The sequence below is a fragment of the Zingiber officinale genome, chromosome 1B (assembly GCF_018446385.1).
Source record: "Zingiber officinale cultivar Zhangliang chromosome 1B, Zo_v1.1, whole genome shotgun sequence".
NCBI lineage: Eukaryota > Viridiplantae > Streptophyta > Magnoliopsida > Zingiberales > Zingiberaceae > Zingiber > Zingiber officinale.
This window is the reverse complement of record NC_055986.1, coordinates 84,981,444-85,000,231: the sequence shown is the minus strand read 5'-3', so window position 1 is coordinate 85,000,231 and position 18,788 is coordinate 84,981,444. Positions and strand designations below refer to the sequence as shown.

General features: G+C 35.8%; 1 long non-coding RNA gene across 1 annotated transcript; it reads left to right on the top strand.

Annotated features, from left to right (window-relative positions):
- The first annotated feature begins 18,338 nt into the window (after nucleotides 1-18,338).
- On the top strand, nucleotides 18,339-18,586 carry LOC121976047. The gene is made up of 3 exons (XR_006110505.1): nucleotides 18,339-18,358; nucleotides 18,457-18,498; nucleotides 18,575-18,586. It is a non-coding gene; the product is annotated as an uncharacterized LOC121976047 (long non-coding RNA).
- Nucleotides 18,587-18,788: the final 202 nt, after the last annotated feature.

The following is an 18,788-nucleotide window of genomic DNA, read 5'->3' as shown; positions in this document are numbered from 1 at the left end:
TTCAAAGTTAATCCACACTAAGTTCAGAGTTAGTTAGGTCTTTAGTTTTGATTCAATTTCTGAATTTAGTTTTAGTTTCTTGATTTAGGAATTTTGCAGAATTGATTTCTAAGGTTTACTGGTCAAAATTACTTTAGTTGTTTAATTGTCTCAATAGTCTCATTCGGTCTAGTTTAGTTACAGATTAATTAGGGTAGTTTGTTTAAAGTGTCATTTGGTAAAATTTCTAGTAAGTCATTAGATCTTATTGTTTAGGGTGTAATTTCTTTGGTTGTTTAGATTTTCTTTAGCAATTGATTTCCCTGAGATGATCTTATTTCACATAGCAATTCGATTGGTTAGGAAGAAAATTAGAATTTATAAATAGTCCTTCCAATGCTCTAATGTAGGTTGTGCCATTCCACTCTTAGTTTAGAGTTTTATCCTCTGTTTTCGATTAGGAACCCCAAAAAGAGTTTTAGAATTTAACTCAATCACATAGTTACTATTATTCTTTGGTAAAATATGATTTTGGACTCCTTACTTCACGCATTATCTTTAGTTTATTAGGGTTCCAACATTAAATAATTTGAAGTACCATGTGACATCCAAAATGGTCTACATCAAATTTTGGCGTCGTTGTCGGGGGCATGCTAGTAATGTGTGATTGATTTAGATTGTGAAATTTTTGGTTATTTGATTTGCATCTTACTTGTTTACATAGAAAATTTATCTGAATAATTTTGGTTATCATTCCATGACCAGGACTTCAACAGAAAAATTATTTGAGTTAGATCCAGAGATTGAGAGGACTTTCAGGGCTTTGAGAATTCAAGAGAAAATTTCAGAGGTCTCAGAAAGCACCTTGTCACCTTCAGACATTCCCATGGCTGATCATAGTAGAACAATGAAGGAGCTTGTAGCTACTAATGAGGCATTCAAATATTTATGCATCACTTATCCAACTTTGGCAGGAGATTTTGAGCTGAGATCAGGGTTGATTCATTTGCTTCCAAAATATCAGGGATTATTTGGAGAAGACCGAAATAGACATTTGCATGAATTCCATGTGGTGTGTTCAACCCTGAAACCACAAGGAATTTCAGAAGAGGATATCAAGCTAAGGGCTTTTCCATTTTCACTAATTGGAGTAGCAAAAGATTGGTTGTATTATTTTCCACCAGGATTTATCACCTCTTGGATTGATATGAAGAAGGCTTTCTTGGAGAAATTCTTTCCAACTTCAAGGGCTGCAACTATTAGGAAAAGTATCTGTGGGATTCAGCAAGTGGTGGGAGAGACATTATATGACTATTAGGAGAGATTCAAGAAATTATGTTCAAGTTGTCCTCAACACCAAATTAGTGAACAGTTGTCCAATACTTCTATGAGGGTTTATTACCTATGGACAGAAGTATGATAGATGCGGCAGCTGGGGGAGCTTTAGTGAACAAAACTCCAGAGCAAGCAAGGGAGCTTATTTCAAACATGGCTAAAAATTCACAACAATTCGGAAGTAGAGCACTCACTACTAGAGGAGTTGGTGAAATTCAAATGGTTTCCATTGAACAAAAGAATATAAGGAATTCATTGATGGAATTAACGTCATTGGTGAAACAGTTAGCCATGAATAATGCTATGCAATCTTCTATTGTTCCGAATGTGTAATTTCCATGTAAACAAAGTGTGGTTTGTAGTATTTGTTCAATCCAAGATCACAATTCATAACTTTGTCCGAATCTCCATCAAGATGGATCTTTGGTAGCCTTTTCTAGAGCTCAATTCCAGCAAAAATATGATCCCCATTCTTCTACATATAATCCTGGTTGGAGAGATCATCCGAATTTGAGATATGGCAATTCATTCTATCAACAACCATCTTCGAATTAGCAATTTTAGCATACTCAAAATTTCCAGCAGAATCAACCTTTTCAGCAGGGATTCCAGCAGCAGAATCAGTACTCTCAGCATCATTACCACCCTTCAATTCAATTTCAGCAACAACTTCAGCCTTATCAATATTATTTCCAACAAAATCAGCCTAATCAACATAATTTCCAGAATTTCCAGAACTCACAATTCTAGCCTGCAAATCAATTTTAGCAGCAACAACAAACACTTCTGGCACCTTCAAGGTTGAGTTTAACTCAAGGTGGCTCCAGTAATGCCTCAAATTCAGAGCCACAACAATCAGAATTAGAAGAATTGATGCAATATATATTGCAACAGCAACAAAATCAGCAAAGGACAGATTCAACAATTCAAAATATAGAAAGGCAGATTGGGCAATTAGCTTCCAGCCTTAATCAAATGCAAGCTCAAGGATCTAGTCAATTGCCTTCACAAACAACTCCTAATACTAAAGGGAATGTTAGTGCATTGACTTTAAAAAGTGGAAGAAGAGTTTCGGAGTTTTTAAGTGAAGAAAATGCTGCTGGAAAATTTCCAGAAATCCAGTAAGAAAGTTCCAGCAGTGAAGAAATTTAGGAAGATCAGAATGTTCCAACTTCGAGTTCAACTCCAATTTCCATTGTCCCATTGAATTTGTAGGATGCACAAGTAAGAAGAAATTTAATTCCTGAATATTCTAGCAAATTCTGTCTAGTTGAACAATTTCCAACAGCAATGCCAAATTCCAACAAATCTGGAAATTCAGAGTATGAGAATTCCTAATTTTAGAAAGATACCGAACCAAGCATTCTGTTTCCTTTTCCTCAATGAAAAATTCAACCAAAGAAGAATTTAGAGGAGGAGAAGGATAAAGAATTTCAAGAGCTTGTGAATTTATTTAGCAAGGTTGAGGTAAATGTCCCTTTGCTCACAATGATCAAGCAAATTCCAAAACACGCAAAATTTTTTAAGGATCTTTGCGTGCACAAGAAGAAGTTGAAGGGAAATGAGTTGATTAGTATGGGCAAGAATGTATCTGCACTTCTCAATCAGTTCCTCAGAAATGTGAAGATCCTGGAGTGTTTACAGTCCCTTGCGAGATTGGGAGTAGTCTTTTTAAGGATGTTATGTTGGATTTGGGAGCTTCAATTAATGTGATGCCAAAATTAGTTTTTTAGGCTTTAGGGATTGGACCATTACAACCTATAGGAGTAGTCATTCAATTAGCTGACCGCAGTCAGACTTATCTAGCTAGAGTTAGTGAAGATGTATTGGTTAAAGTAAGAGAACTCATTTTTCCTGTAGATTTTTATATCCTTGATATGGAGGGAGACTATCTGGCTAGTAGATCGCCACTCATTCTAGGATGACCATTTTTGAAGAATGCAAGGACCAAGATTGATGTTCATGCGGGCACACTTTCCATGGAGATAGGAGATACAGTGGTCCAATTCAGTAATTTTGACGCTATGAAGCATCCTAGAGAGGATCACTCTATTCTTAGTTTGGACATCTTAGAGGAGCTGGACAACATGGATTTCTTTTCAGTGATAGATTCAGATTCAGATTCTGCAGAGGTTGGTCAAGGTGATATTTTATTTACGGATGTGGAGGATATTTCAGCCTTGGGAGTGGATGATAGGTCTTGTGGATTATTTCCGAGTGAGAGAGATGATTTATGCGTAGGGGATTGCTTAGGAGAAGCTCTATCCCTAGGATCGCTCAGAGAAGAAGAATTATGTGTAGGGGATTGTTCCTTGGAAGCATTACCCCTAGGATCACCATCTATTGATCAGGCACAGGACGAGTTGAAGCCATTGCCTCCACACTTGAAGTATGCTTACTTAGGAGAGAATCAGTAGTTGCCTATCATCATAGCCCAGAATTTAGAACCAGAACAAAGAAAGCAGATTATTGGAGATTCTGAGATAGCATAGGAAAGCCATTGGATGAACATTAGCAGATATTCCTGGTATCAGTCCTTCTATTTGCATGCACAGGATTTATTTGGAGGAGGATGTGAAACCAGTGAGATAACCCCAGAGACGACTTAACCCACTGATCCTTGATGTAGTGAAGAAAGAGGTGACTAGACCTCTACAGGCAGGTATCATTTACCCTATTTCTGACAGTAATTGGGTAAGTCCCATCCATGTGATTCCGAAGAAATCAGGGGTGATAGTAGTGGCTAATGAAGAGAATGAGTTGGTGCCCACAAGAGTGAAAAATTCTCGGAGAGTTTGTGTAGACTACAAGAAGCTTAACCAAGCAAGAAGAAAGGACCACTACCCTTTGCCTTTTATTGATCAGATGTTGGAAAGACTGGCGGGCAAGCCACATTATTACTTCCTTGACGGTTACACCAGATATTTTCAGATTTGCATCGACCCATAGGATCAGGAGAAGACCACCTTCACTTGTCCTTTCGGTACATTTGCTTACAAACGCATGCTATTTGGACTCTGCAACGCTCCAGGAACTTTTCAGCGATGCATGGTAAGTATTTTTAGTGATTTATTAGAGCATTGCATGGAAGTTTTCGTGGATGATTTTTCTGTATATGGTTCATCATTTGATGCATGTCTAGAAAATTTGTCTAGGGTTTTAGATAGATGCATTGAGACTAATTTAGTACTTAATTATGAAAAATGTCATTTTATGGTTGATCATGGTATTATTTTAGGACACATAGTCTCTAGGAGAGGTATTGAGATGATCCTGCTAAAGTTAGTGCTATATCTTCTTTATCTTACCCCGCATGCGTACGGGATGTTCGAGCTTTTCTTGGCCATGCAGGATTCTACAGGAGATTTATTAGGGACTTCAGTAAGATTGCTCTTCCATTGTCTCAGTTGTTTCAGAAAGATGTGGAGTTTCAGTTTGATCAGAGGTGTAAGGAAGCCTTTCAGAAATTGAAGGAGGCATTGATTTCTGCACCTATTATTAGGCCACCGGATTGGACTTTATCATTTGAGCTTGTGTGATGCATCGAATTTTGCTATAGGGGCAGTACTTGTGCATAGAGTAGAGGGAGCACCACATGTGATCTGTTATGCATCAAAGACCTTGGATTCGGCTCAAGCCAATTACACCATAACAGAAAAGGAGCTTCTTTTCATTATTTTTGCTTTAGATAAATTTTGATCATATTTACTTTGTTCTCACGTGGTTGTATTTTTTGATCATGCAGCTTTGAATTTTCTTCTCAAGAATCCAGATGCTAAGCCCAGATTGATTAGATGGATGCTTCTGCTCTAGGAGTTTGATTTGGAGATCCAAGTAGGAGTGGGAAGGAGAACTTGGTTGCAGATCACTTGAGCATAATTGAAGGAGACTTGGATCACATGGCCATTGATGATGATTTCAGGGATGAGAAGCTTTTCAAGATACATGGTGAATCACCATGGTATACAAATCTGGTTAACTTTTTAGTAGGTAATGTTTTTCCTGCACAATTTTCAAAAGCTCAAAAGAACAAATTGAAAAGTGATTTAAAGTATTATGTGTGGATGATCTTTATTTGTGGAAATTTTGTAGTGATAAGATCATTAGGAGATGCATACCTGATTTTGAGTTTCAGTCTGTACTTGCATTTTGTCATTCATCAGAGTTTGGGGGGGGGGGGGGGGCATTTTGGACCTCAGAGGGCCGCTAGGAAAGTTTTGGAGTGTGGTTTTTATTGGCCTACCATTTTTCATGATGCCTATGTTTTTTGTGGAACATGTGATAGGTGTCAATGAACTGGGAACATAGGACCTAGGAATGAAATGTCTCAACATTACATGTTATTTTGTGAGATTTTGATGTATGGGATATTGATTTCATGGGTCTATTTCCTGTCTCTTTTGGATTTTTCATATATTTTATTGGCAGTTGATTATATTTCCAAATGGGTGGAGGTCATTCCCACTAGGACTGATGATTCTTCAGTTGGTGTTAGTTTTGTCAGGTCACACATTCTCTGTAGGTTTGGAGTGCCTAGAGCAATCATTAGTGATCAAGGGTCACATTTTTGCAATAGACACATGAAAGTTATGTTGAGCATATATGGAGTTTCACATAGAGTTTCTACTCCTTATCATCCCCAAACAAATGGACAAGCTGAGGTGTCAAATAGGGAAGTGAAGGCAATTCTAGAGAAAACTGTGAGCTCTAACAGGAAAGATTGGAGCAAGAGATTAGATGATGCACTTTAGGCTTATAGAACTGCTTTCAAAACCCCTATAGGGATGTCTCCATATAGGATGGTTTATGATAAAGCTTGTCATCTTCCCGTGGAGATTGAACACAAAGCTTATTGGGCAGTTAAAGCTTGTAATTTTGATGCTAGCCTAGCAGGGGAAGAAAGGAAATTACAACTCCAAGAACTTGAGGAAATTCGGTTAGAAGCATTTGAGAACTCACGGATCTACAAAGAAAAGATCAAGAATTTTCATGACAAGTACATCGTGGGTAAGGAATTTCATGTTGGTGATAAGGTGCTATTGTATAGGTCACGGCTCAAATTAATGAAAGGTACATTGAGATCTCGTTGGGAAGGTCCATTTGTTGTTACTAATGTTTTCTCTTATGGAGCTATTGAGATTAGAGAGGAGTCTACTGGCCGGATTTTCAAAGTGAATGGGCATCGACTTAAAGTTTTTCATGAAGCTAACAATGGAGTGGAGGTGGATAAAATGAGCCACATCGGTGTCACTTATCCAATAAAGGGGAGTTTGTTCCAACTTAGTCTTTTCTTTTACTTTTACATATATGCATGTTTAGTTGTTTCTATAAACTCTTGGTTTACAAATAATGATGTTAGTATAGAATAATAAATTCTTTACTATAGATAATTTCCTTATAGAACTTAGTTTTGAGAATTGGAATAATAAAATGGCACCCCCTTTGCATGATTTCGATGATATGTTCGAAATGGATGAAGTTAGCTATTTTTTATTGTTAATTTTTAGGCTTAATGTCAAGATTGGACTCTTAATTTTCTTGAGGTAACTATTTAATAATGGAAACTAGATTGATGAGTTGAAGTGATACTTACCATACCTAGTGAGTTTAAGCCTTCATTTGTGTGATGCTCTTATGGTATTGCAACTCTAGAACTTGCTTTTATTCTTTCAAAGCCACAATTAATGGATTAAATTACATGTATGAAGGTGAATCTTATGTATCCTTTTTCCACACTATTCTTACCATTATTCTTTGTTACCATCATATCTTTGTAATCTTTTTGATTTTATATTCTTGGATATGAGGACAATAGAAGTTATGTGATGGATTATTTGGCTGAGACGGACAAAGGCTTAAGCGTGGGGGAAGTGGACAAAGGCTTAAGAACCTAATTTCGGAGCTGAAATTGAATGAGAGTCAAGTTCAAGGACATGCTGTGAGCAGTAAATGAAATCAAGTTAAAGAGAAGCAGTTGAATAAATGTAGTCAAATAGGAAATTCCTTGAAATTTGAAGTTCTAATGCATGGAAGAAGTTCAGAATTGTTAACTCTGAAATTTTCAAAAACTTGTGCAACCATTGCAAAAATCTGGAAACTGCTTAAATCTGGGAGTTTAACCATTTTAAAAATGAATGAATGAGATGTTATTGAGAGTTGTCCAGTGGAGTTAAAATAAGGAATAAAAGGAAGGGCATACCTGCACGTTGCTTTGAGCAGTAGCAGAAACTGATAATTATGTATCAACTTAGTATTGATAACCTTTTAATTCGTTGAGGAAGCATTTGAAGGCATTGTGCTATTGGAAACAATTTTGATGACACTTTTACTTAATTGTTGAAGTATTAAGATGTTCAGGAATCTGTGTCTGGAATTATGGTAACAAGGTTGGACTAAAAATACAGTAATGCTTCTACAGCTGGAATTCGAGGAAATAGATTTGGAACTATTGTAACACAGAATGCATAGGGATAAGTTGTAATGTTAGTGGTAACAAATTAAGAATTGAATCAAGTATAGCATCATTAGCTTTTGGAAATCAGTGAGAAGTGACTGAAGTTTTTATAACTTCAGTAACAATGAAGCAAGTGGGTTGTTGTTCAGCTGAAAATAGCAGGATACTGGACATGAGTGACTTCAAATCTGAGAAAGGATAAGGCTAACTTTGTGAAGCTTTGATACAAAAGTTTAACAGAAATGGAAGTGAAAAGTCAATTGAAGCAGAACAAATAAGGAAACCTGAAATTAATCAGATTGCAGTGAGCATAATCCAGTAGAAGTATCAATGTTGCATCAACTAAGCATTGTTAATTTTAAAATTCAGTGAAGAAACATTTAAAGATATAGTAGTGCCATAAACAAATGTGGAAATGTGTTCATTTCTTAAAATGCTAGAGAAACAAGAATTTTGAGAATTGAAGAGTGCCGAAGTGAAGATAGAATTGCAGAAATTTTGTTTGCATTTTAGAGTCTGTGGAGATATTTTGAGGAAGTTTGAATCTTAAGGGAAGATCAGTAGCAACAATGAATGCAAAAATTGCAGAAATTGAAGATTTGTAGAATCTGGAGCTTAGAATTGATTTACAGGAATCATAATTGAAATTGGAAATCAATGGGGAAGCTAATTGAGATTCATTAGTTAATGAATTAAGAAAACAGTGGGAGAAGAGATATTGAATTCAAAGTTTGGAACTGCAAACAGTTAAAATCGACTTAGCAACATTGTTTAATTCTGAGCAGTGAAGAGTTGTGTTATAGTCTGTAAGGGCTGCAGAGTGAAGTTGAACGAAATTGAAGTATATTGTAATTGAGAATGAATGGAATGTTTTTCTAGGCTCTTAACTAAGGGAATCAAGCTCTGAAATGGTAGAGTATGGAAGGCAAGAGATCAATCACACAATAGAGTTTCCGAAACAAGAATGGAAACTGAAATGTGGGATCATTGGAGATGAAGTCTTAGGTGATGAAGGAAGACTGTATTAAAGGAAGAATGGTCGGAATCCAATCATGTAGCATACTTTTGTACCCATATCTTCCACTAGATTAATTCGTTCTTATTCCTTCTTGTATCTAACTGCAATCTAAATTACATTTGCTTATCCTTTATTTTTCTTCATATCTGCCTTTATACTGTAATTGATATCCATAATCATGGTGGAGAGTAGAAGTGGAGCAAACATATGGTAGTGCAAGAAGCATGAGTAGCTTGAGTACCCTCTACCAAAATCAACATTGTGAATGAGAATGAGAACCACAGAGTTTTTATCTTGTGAGATGAGAGGGAAACATATTTAATTCATTCATGAAAGTGGAAGTTAGTATGTAGTTAACCGGAAGTAAAGTGAGTGTCCAAGAATGCTTAAGATCTTTGAACTTTATTATCTTAGATGACTTTCCTTTTCAATTTTCTAATCATGTGTCAGATTGTGTTAAGGGGGGGGGGGGGGGGGCCATTTAAGTAGGACTTTAGTTTTTTTAACTTGCTTGAGACAAGTAAGAATAAGTGTGGAGGATTTTGATGATGTGTCAAATGGGTTTTGTATTTTGATTCAATTTGATTGGTTTTGGTGTTCATTTTAGTTGAGAAATTGATTTTGGAGTTAGATTTTGTTATTCAAGATATATCTAGAGCTAATTCAATTAGCTACTTTTTATTCATGATTTGTGTCTCATACATTTCAATTTTGGTTGTAGGTGAAGATTTGGGCTCATAGATTACAATTAGATGCACTCAAGTAGTGAGCTTGAACATGGAGTTGATCCGCGCCAATGTATTGTTGATCTCGGTGGGCCAAATCAGTTGTTGCTGTAACCAAACTGGACCAAGTCATTGAACCAGAATAAACAATGAACTTGGCCCGATGCAAAGAAGAAAAACCCAGGAATGGCAAGATGAACAGTGGCTTGCTCTACTGTTCATCGTGTCGTGTCTTCCTCCTCAGCACGGGCGCAAGATCCGTTCACTGCTCCAGATTTTAGATTTCAGTTCTGTCTTCAATAGTGAATTCAGGGTTTCTTGGCGATCAGCAATTGAAGAACAGGTCGTGATCCATGGGTGTTCCCTAGATCCGCGACATTTTCTTCGCGATCCGCATCCACGACAGATTGAAGGGTGTTCCCTAGATCTGTGGTTTCTAGGCGTCTACGAAGATTAGCAGGAGTTTTCCTGAAGCCTCCGCATTCGTTCCACATTCATATATGTTCGTAGCTTTGAAATTGGACTGATCAATCGATTGAAGCTTCCAATGTCAATGTCTTCCTCTGTTCTTCACGCAACAAGATCGCGAGCTTGAAGGGTGTTCCCTACTGCTTGGTGATTCTTATTTACTGGCTAAAGATCTGATACAGCTGCTGAGAGCTTGAAGGGTGTTCCCTGCAGCTCCTGTGCAGATCAGCAAAGAGAAGGGATTGGATCTATGATTTGGAGTTTGTGAATGTTTCTTAATCTAGATTTTAGATTATGTTTGTAGATCAATTGTTTGTTGGGTTTTCCTCTCACACAAACACTTCCCATTTCTGATTTCGTAGTTCAGATTAGAAGTTCTTAGAATTCTGTTCTAGTTTTCTGTTATAGTTTGTGGATGCAATTTAATTCTTTGAATTCTGTTTTAGTTTCTATGATTAGATCTGAGATTTGAATTTGAGAATGTTTTCCATAACTTAGATCAGAGTTTTGTGCTAGATTTACATTTACTTTGCAATTCTTCACAGCAACCCACATCCAGATTTGAATTCTATTCTAGTTAACAACTGAGATGGAAATTCTACCTCTTGATTTCAAATTGATTTCGTAATTCATGGTTCAGAGTTAATCCGCACTAAGTTCAGAGTTAGTTAGGTCTTTAGTTTTGATTCAATTTCTGAATTCAGTTTTGGTTTCTTGATTTAGGAATTTTGTAGAATTGATTTCTAAGGTTTACTGGTCAAAATTACTTTAGATGTTTAATTGTCTCAATAGTCTTATTCGGTCTAGTTTAGTTACAGATTAATTAGGGTAGTTTGTTTAAAGTGTCATTTGGTAAAATTTCTAGTAAGTCATTAGATCTTATTGTTTAGGGTGTAATTGTTAGAGTGTATACTAAAAGCCTAGCTTTTTGTAAACATTTATTTTTGTAATAAAGAATCACATTGGTCAAATGTCTACATTTATATGCTAAGTGTAGTTGTTCAATTAATTTATATTGTAGATAACATGGTGTGTAGTGTCACACACAGAAGATCATGTTATCAATTCCTTATAAATTATAAACAGTAGCTCATGACTAAGATGGAAATGAACAAACCATTGGAATAGTCGTAGTATAATGTGGTATTAGTTTATCTTAACTATAAAATTACACTAGTACACTCAGAGTGTATTGAGCTAGACCATTTAAGGTAAGTTCTTTTTATACTAACTGAATAAAAGAACAAGACCTTTGTTATTATGGAAGTGTGTGCTCTTGATCCTGATATAATAACAAGCGCATATATCTAGTATTTATTTCTTTGACTTATCAAAGGGTGTGATTTAGTTCGATAAATCAATAGGCCCGATAAGTTGGGAAATGATATTATTTATATTGTGTGATATTGATTATAGAAGGAAACTATGTCCTAGTAATCTAGGTTATTGATGTCCCCAAGAGGAGCTCATAAGGATTGTCATGTAAACCCTGCAGGTGAATTTAGTTCGACATGACGATAAGGTTGAGTGGTACTACTCTTGGAGCTAGATACTAATTAAGTGAGTTGTCAGTAACTCATTTAATTAGTGGGTATTCTGTATCTTAAACACAAGGAGACTAACACACTCATGATAAGAAGGAGCCCAAAATGAAATTTGGGATTGGTGCGGTAGTTCAATACACTACAAGAAAAACCCTCATAGACATCGGTGGAACAACAACGATTTTAAGCAAAAACCGATGTCTTTGAGTATTTTACACCAGTTTTTCCAAAAACCGATGTCTATGAGCGCAGATTTTTGCTCATAGACATCGGTTTTTTAGTCGATGTCAATGAGCGCCTTTTTTTCGTTAATAGACACTGATTTTAACAGCGGGTTTTAAAATCCGGTGTCTATGATAAATAAAATAATTTAATTTTTCCACCAATACTTAGCCAAAATTTACAACGCTTCACTCTTCCCTCCAAACCTAAACCTATATCGCGCCGTCCTTCCCCTTCCTAGATTGACACTCCTTCGTCTCCCGATCAGGATCAACACACGACTCCCTTGTGAGGTTTGCGGAATGCCCCGCTTTCCCAAACGACCACATCCATATCCTCTTTCCACTTCTCTTCTCCTCTCCCTTCCGTCTTTGCCCTCTCGCGGGTTGCTTCATCTCTTAGGGTTTCTTCTCCTCATGCTTTCTGGTTTCTCCGTTGATTCGTTGGTGTCCTTTTCCCTGGAAATCATCTTGATTTCGTTGCTATTTTCGCTGTTGGTGCTCGATTTGGCTCCTCGGGGCTGTTCCTTCGTCGTCTGAACTCATGGCGGCTCTCGTCAAACGCGGAGGTGATCCCTCGTTGATCCTTGTATGCTTAGCTTGTTTCTTAGTGTTTTCTTGGAGGAAATCGGTCGACTCTGGGCTAGATCTGTTGGGATTTTTGAGTTCCTTGTTGGAATTTCCTCGCGTTGGTTGTTTTGATCGCTAGACTTTCTTTTGAGGGGTTTAAAGCTTGTTAAATTAAGGTGATGGTGTAGATCTATTAATATTTTTTAGTATTTACTTTTATTCTTGGTTTTGACTTCGCTTCTTAGGTCAGAGGTACAAATCTTTGATTGGTTTTGCTTCTGCTTCATTTTTTTGGAGGGACAATTAGGGTTCTTTGTCCAGGAGTAGATTTTTTGCTATGCTTTTAAGGATATTGAACATAAGTTCATGTTTTTCGACTATAACTTCATAAGAAAAAGTGAAATAAGAAATTACACCATAGCGTCTTGTCTGTTTGTAGTGTGCTATGCTAATTACATAAATACTCTCACCTCCCTGGATTGAAAATCACCCTCTTGTCTTCATTGTCTCTGCAGACGTATGTGATAGAACATCCAGTGAATGCTAGTGCAATATCTCCACTTCTTGATCATGTAAGCAACTATTTGCTACAAAATATTTTCTGCTTACCTTCTCATTTGATTGATTCTGCTTTGTCAATTTCCAATAGATGAAAGCAACCAAGCATGCAAGAAATGTGGAATTAAAAGTATCTACTTTACATAAACAAAGATATTTTCCTTTGTTTTGGTAGATTTGCCTTTTTTTTAAAGCTCCTCCCTATTGGTTTTATTTAGGTGGTTATTGAATTTTAGCAATTCATGTTTACAAAGATTTCACGATGAAGATTACTTAAATGATTATTTGTATTATATATAGTACTAGATAAACTTGAATTGGTTTGGACCTTTTGATGTGATTAACAATTCAATTTTAATTATTGTTCCTATTTTCCTGTGTTTGTAAGAATTCTATTGTAATGCTTATTCCTATTTTTCTGCATTTGGATCGTCTGTATGAGTATGTTTTCCTTCGTAAATCAGTAGTCTTAACTCTTATCAGTTCACTTCTATTAATCTCTTGTTAATTCTTTGGTACTCTTTCATATTATCCCATTTTCTGAGAAGATAATAACAATTTTGTTTTGTAGAAGAATAGGACACATTGCTGGCAGATTGTTTTAATACAAGTTGCATAACACCTAGTTTTCTGTAAGTCTTATGCATGTCTCATCTCAACCTCTTTGATAACAAGAAATTACTAATATAATTTTTGTATGTTTTAGATAGATTGCAGAGAGAACTTGAAATACTATACTTGATTACCTTACAAATTTCACTGATATTTTCTCTATATTTTGGTCATTCTCTCAGTATTCCTAATCTAAATCAGGTTGTATTTATACACTTTGCTATTACACTTTACTATCTGTATCAGGATCTTGGTCAATTATCCCATCAATTTAATGGTTATTAATATTGAGGTAAAGTGTGGTAAAGGATTCTACTTGGGTGAGGAATTGACATTTCTTATCCGTATAAACGGTGGTTTTCTTTTTCAATTTTATTTGTGCAATTATGTGACATTTGTTTTTATTTGACAATTTGTCATAGTATTTGTTCTGAAGTATGTGAAGATCAAATGTTATTTGTTACTTCTTCCATTGATATTCTAATTTTCTTTTGATGCCTTGGAGTTGGATAAATATTATTCCTTTTGCTTTGATTCTGTTTAATTTTTACCAAGATTGTAGTTGTAACGACCACCCTTCTTACTATACTATATTACTCTCTAAGGTGACCGTTACTTAACTACTAACTCTACTTAACCGGTATGATCAAAACCACGAAGAGTCTCTACCGAAAAATTTCGACAGAGTCCCCCCTATACCGGTGACCATAAACTGAGATACAAACATAGTATACATCAGCCACAGGCGGCTGGAACATTTATCAAACACCCAAGCAATTAAATAAGTATTAAACACACAAATATCTACTTACTAAACTGAACTCATCCTACATGCAACCTAGAACAAAAATAAACTTGAATGACACGGAGTGTAAAGTACAGTCTCAAATGTTTACAATAACTAAAATGCAGAAGCTAAAAAAAAGAATAAGGAAAGAAGACTTAAGGAACTCCTTTCTAGTTCCAAGACTTCCATAGTCCTGGCATCACACATCGTCACAGCATCTCCTTGTCGCCTTCCTTTTATGCTTTTCCTTTATCTTTTATCTGCAGTAGGAGGAATGCAAACTATAAGCAAAATGCTTAGTGAGCGCTATCTAACTCACAAAATCTCGATATGCATGTATATAAATAAAAACATGCTAAAACTGAATGCTTAAGGAAAAAAAAGTGACTCGTGCTAATCCAATAGTAAAGAAATCAAACTAACTGAAATACTAAACATGTAAAGCTAATCATGTTCATAAGTAGCAAATAACAGTAAACTACTCATGCTCTTCTAATAGTAAAGAACAGTAGCTAATCTAAATAACATGCTAGCATAAAAGAAAACTCAACTTGCTGATTTTAAAACAAAGTAAAACTTAATTCATTTGTTCTAAACTTATTCTTTTATCTCACTTGTTTAAAACTTATTCTTTACTACTTTTGTACTGATGTGAAACTTATTTTACTTGTTCAAAAATTTATACTTTTAATACTTCAAAATAGTAATCAACTTCTCTTGGGCCCAGGCGTAGTACCATCTTATGCGCGTTCCCTAATAGGTTGGGATAGCGAGCCACCAATCCTAAAAGAGCAGACCTCGGTCTACCAGGGCCAAGACCTTAGAATTGGATACCTGGATTTTTTTAACGACAACCTCGGAAGTCGGGTACTAGCCTCTTCTTAAAAGTAAAATACTTATAATCTTAATTACTTCTTCTTTAAATGCCTTGGCATTTTAATAGACACCTTGTGTGCCTAAAATCCCTAAAGTCTTGACTTTGGGATCTACTTAAGATCTTGACCTTTTTCTTTCTTTTTTTTACTCATACTTCTCATAATCCTTTATTAGAGCTTACTAGAACACTGTAAGTTGATCTAACAAGTAGAGAATTGCAACTAACTGAGCATGCTATATAAAATAAAGCAAAGCCAATCAACTACAAGATAAACTTAATAACAGTTCATGTTAAACTAATCATGCTTAATTATTAGCAAATGAAAGCTAAAAGATCTGCTCATGTATATCTATATAAACTAAATTTGCTACACAAAGGAGCTAAAAATGAAGGTCGTTCATGCTTGTTCAAGTAAGGAAAATTAACTGTATGTTTCACTTAAAAGAGCTTTTAAAAGCAAATGAACACATATCATCAGATAGATCAGTTGTTGTCGATGTGGCCCTCGAGGGTATAATAACAATGTCATTTTCCCTAGAGCTTACCCTACATGTTACAACTTTCAATAATAAAATTCTTAACTAAACTAATATGATTACAGAAAGCATTAATCTGTCAAAACAAGGCAAATGTCAATATGGATTCAACCTCACAAACTACTTGATATACAGAAGTGCACATCAAAAGCTCACGCTTAAAGAGATACAACGTTTACAATTTCATGCCCTCATTAAACCCGAATCCATCTATACTTCCTTGAACATGACAATCAAAATCACATGCCTCAGGCCCAAGCTAAGAATAAATTCCAAAACTCCATTCCGTGGGGACATAACAATACCAGGAAGAGCAATAAAAGAAGTAGATCTAAGCAAAGGTCTAAACAACATGATTCTCTACAACTAAAATCTGAAAACCAAAGAAATAACCCCTCCTGTTCAGTGGCACGGCAGGAAACCAAAGGAAACAAAATACTCCAACATGAAACTGATCTGCATGCTACAAATCTATTCTTAGGTTGCAAACTATTTAAGCAAATAAGGACAACACCGAAATTAATCCTAAACCTCCAATCCCTTCTCAGAAACTCACGACAGCAAGCATAACTTCACAATCTCAACAGCACGTCTCAAAACTCGAAGGAAACACCAAAATAAAACTCAAAACTATTCTCAAACCTCTAGAAATTCCAATTCTATACAGCGTGCCCGAAAGCAAACAAAGAAGAATCAAAGCTTGTGGAACTACTCCTACTGCAGGTGAGTAGCAACTCACCTTTGTTTCCTTGACTCACAGCCGAAGGAGGAACCTTCTAGTGCTTCTAGGGTTCGGGTGAGCTCCAAATCTCGGCGATCTCTTGCGTCTACACCTTCTCCTCGCTGAAGGGGTCTTGAGAACGTGAAGATCTCACGGGAAAGGTCCTTGCCGGCTGCCGGAGACAAAGCCCTAGGCTCGACTTCGTTTCCGCCCGGGCACAGGAACGCCGGCCGCGCAAGATCGAAGAGGAGATTAGGTTTTGGGTCACAGGATAACATCAACTTATCTCTCTTTATAATACTAGGTATTCTGTTATGGCTTAAGATTATTTCGCTATCTATTTAATCACAAAAAAACTGCTTGAACACCTGGTCATCTGCTCCGCCTAAGTCTCGAGTCGGGTTCGAGGTCGCGGGTTCGAACCTCGGCCCGGCCCTTCTTCTTCATCCTTTTATTTCTGTTATCTATAACCACTTAAATATATTTCGTTTCCTATTTCATTCATGAAACACTTGTGGAACAGTTGGTTAGCTGGATTCGGGTAAGGTTTGGTTCGAGTCCGAGGTCTTTGGTTCGAATCTTGGCTTGGGCATTTTTTTGTCGAAACTTCTTTCGTTTAGTAAAAATACCAAACGACCTCCGAAAATTACATAAAATTATTCTATAAATTCCTAAAAATCTCTAGAATTTTTCTAAAGCATTTCTAGATTTTAATAAGATCTTTTAGGACTCCAAATCATGAAATTTAGGGTGTTACAGTAGTTATATCTAAGAGGACAAGGAATATGCAGGCCAAGGTTCTAGGTGCTCTCTAGCCCACATTTTGCACCTCCATTGAGCTGGAGCATTGTTTTTTTTTTTTGGAAGAATTCATGTTCCTTTTCAATCTCATGTTTAATGAACCTTTCAATAAATTAGTGTTAATGTATTCGGATCACAGAATGTGAATTCACATCTATTGATTATGTGGAAGTTTAATTATAATCATGTCTCCTCCATGCTGCTTAGATTTATGAGGATTAAGAATGAAGGAAGAATCTTTCATTTTATTCTTTTGAAAATTTATTATGTTAATATAAGTAGAATCTTTTTGAAGATAGTGTGAATAAATTATTTTATATATTCCAAGAAAAATTATAATAATCTACTATACACCATGCATCACTATATTTAGCTTCTTTCAAATCAGTTGTCGTATAACAGATTACTTCAAATTTGCAGATCAAAAAAGCTGAGCAAATAAGTAAAATTATGGTAAATGGTTTATTTTTGTAAAGCATTTGATCCCATGTATCTAAATTATTGGCTTATTCTTGTTTTCAATGTTTTGGTTCCTGGTCATTTATGTTTTGATAAATTATGCAATTATATGGAATTATAGCAGAAAAAGTAGTGAGGAACTGATTTAAACAATACCTTAACCATTGACTATTGGATTGAGGAATTGTACTTTCTTTTTTGAAAATCTCATTTATCATTGTTCTATTGAAATTTGTTTTTGGAAATTGAATGTAACTAAGCACAGCACAACATGCTATCCATATTGAGAAAGATACTACAATGGCAAAGTGGAGGTGACTGGATGTAGTTTGAAGTGGTTGCATACTGAAATTGTATATCTTTCCATTGAATGCCCTCAGTACTCATTGATTTCCTTTTACTAAATGATCTGTTGTTTCTTTTCTTTTTTGCTTTAATGAGCTCTACTTATGTTCTCCAACTAGTTGCGTGTTTCATCTTATCGCATATCCATGCTAATGATTATTTGCTAGCATGTTTAATCCTAACCACGAGATCAATAATTATTTTCATATGTTCCTTTGTTTGACATTGAGATACTAATTTTGGGTGTTGGTGTACCAAATGTAGTTTCTTATAATCGATGAAGCTGACTGAATATTGGAGGCTAACTTTGAGGAAGACATGGAGCAAGTATTTAAGCGGCTGCCAAAGGTATGCTATTTAGTTCCCTTCGGTTTATAGTTATTACAGGAGTGTTGCAAAGTCGGCATCATGTTTTATAATTATCACATTCACTCCCAAATACGCAGACAAGGCAAACTGCTCTATTTACAGCTACCCAAACTAAGCAGGTTTCTATTTCTTTCTAACTACTATTCATAATCATTTTGGTTTTCATTTTCTTTAACTTATAAAAAAAAATTGCAGGTTGAGGATTTTACGAACTTGTCATTTAAGGAAAAGCTTGTATATGTAGGTGTTGATGATGGAAGGTCGAAGGTAATCTCCAGATTTATTTTATCATTGTTTTTACTCAGTTGTTTTGTCAATAGCAAGGTTGACACAAATTCATCTTTCTTAGTTGACCGTCGAAGGGTTGCAGCAGGGCTATTGTGTCTTGCCTAGCAATAAAAGGTTTCTG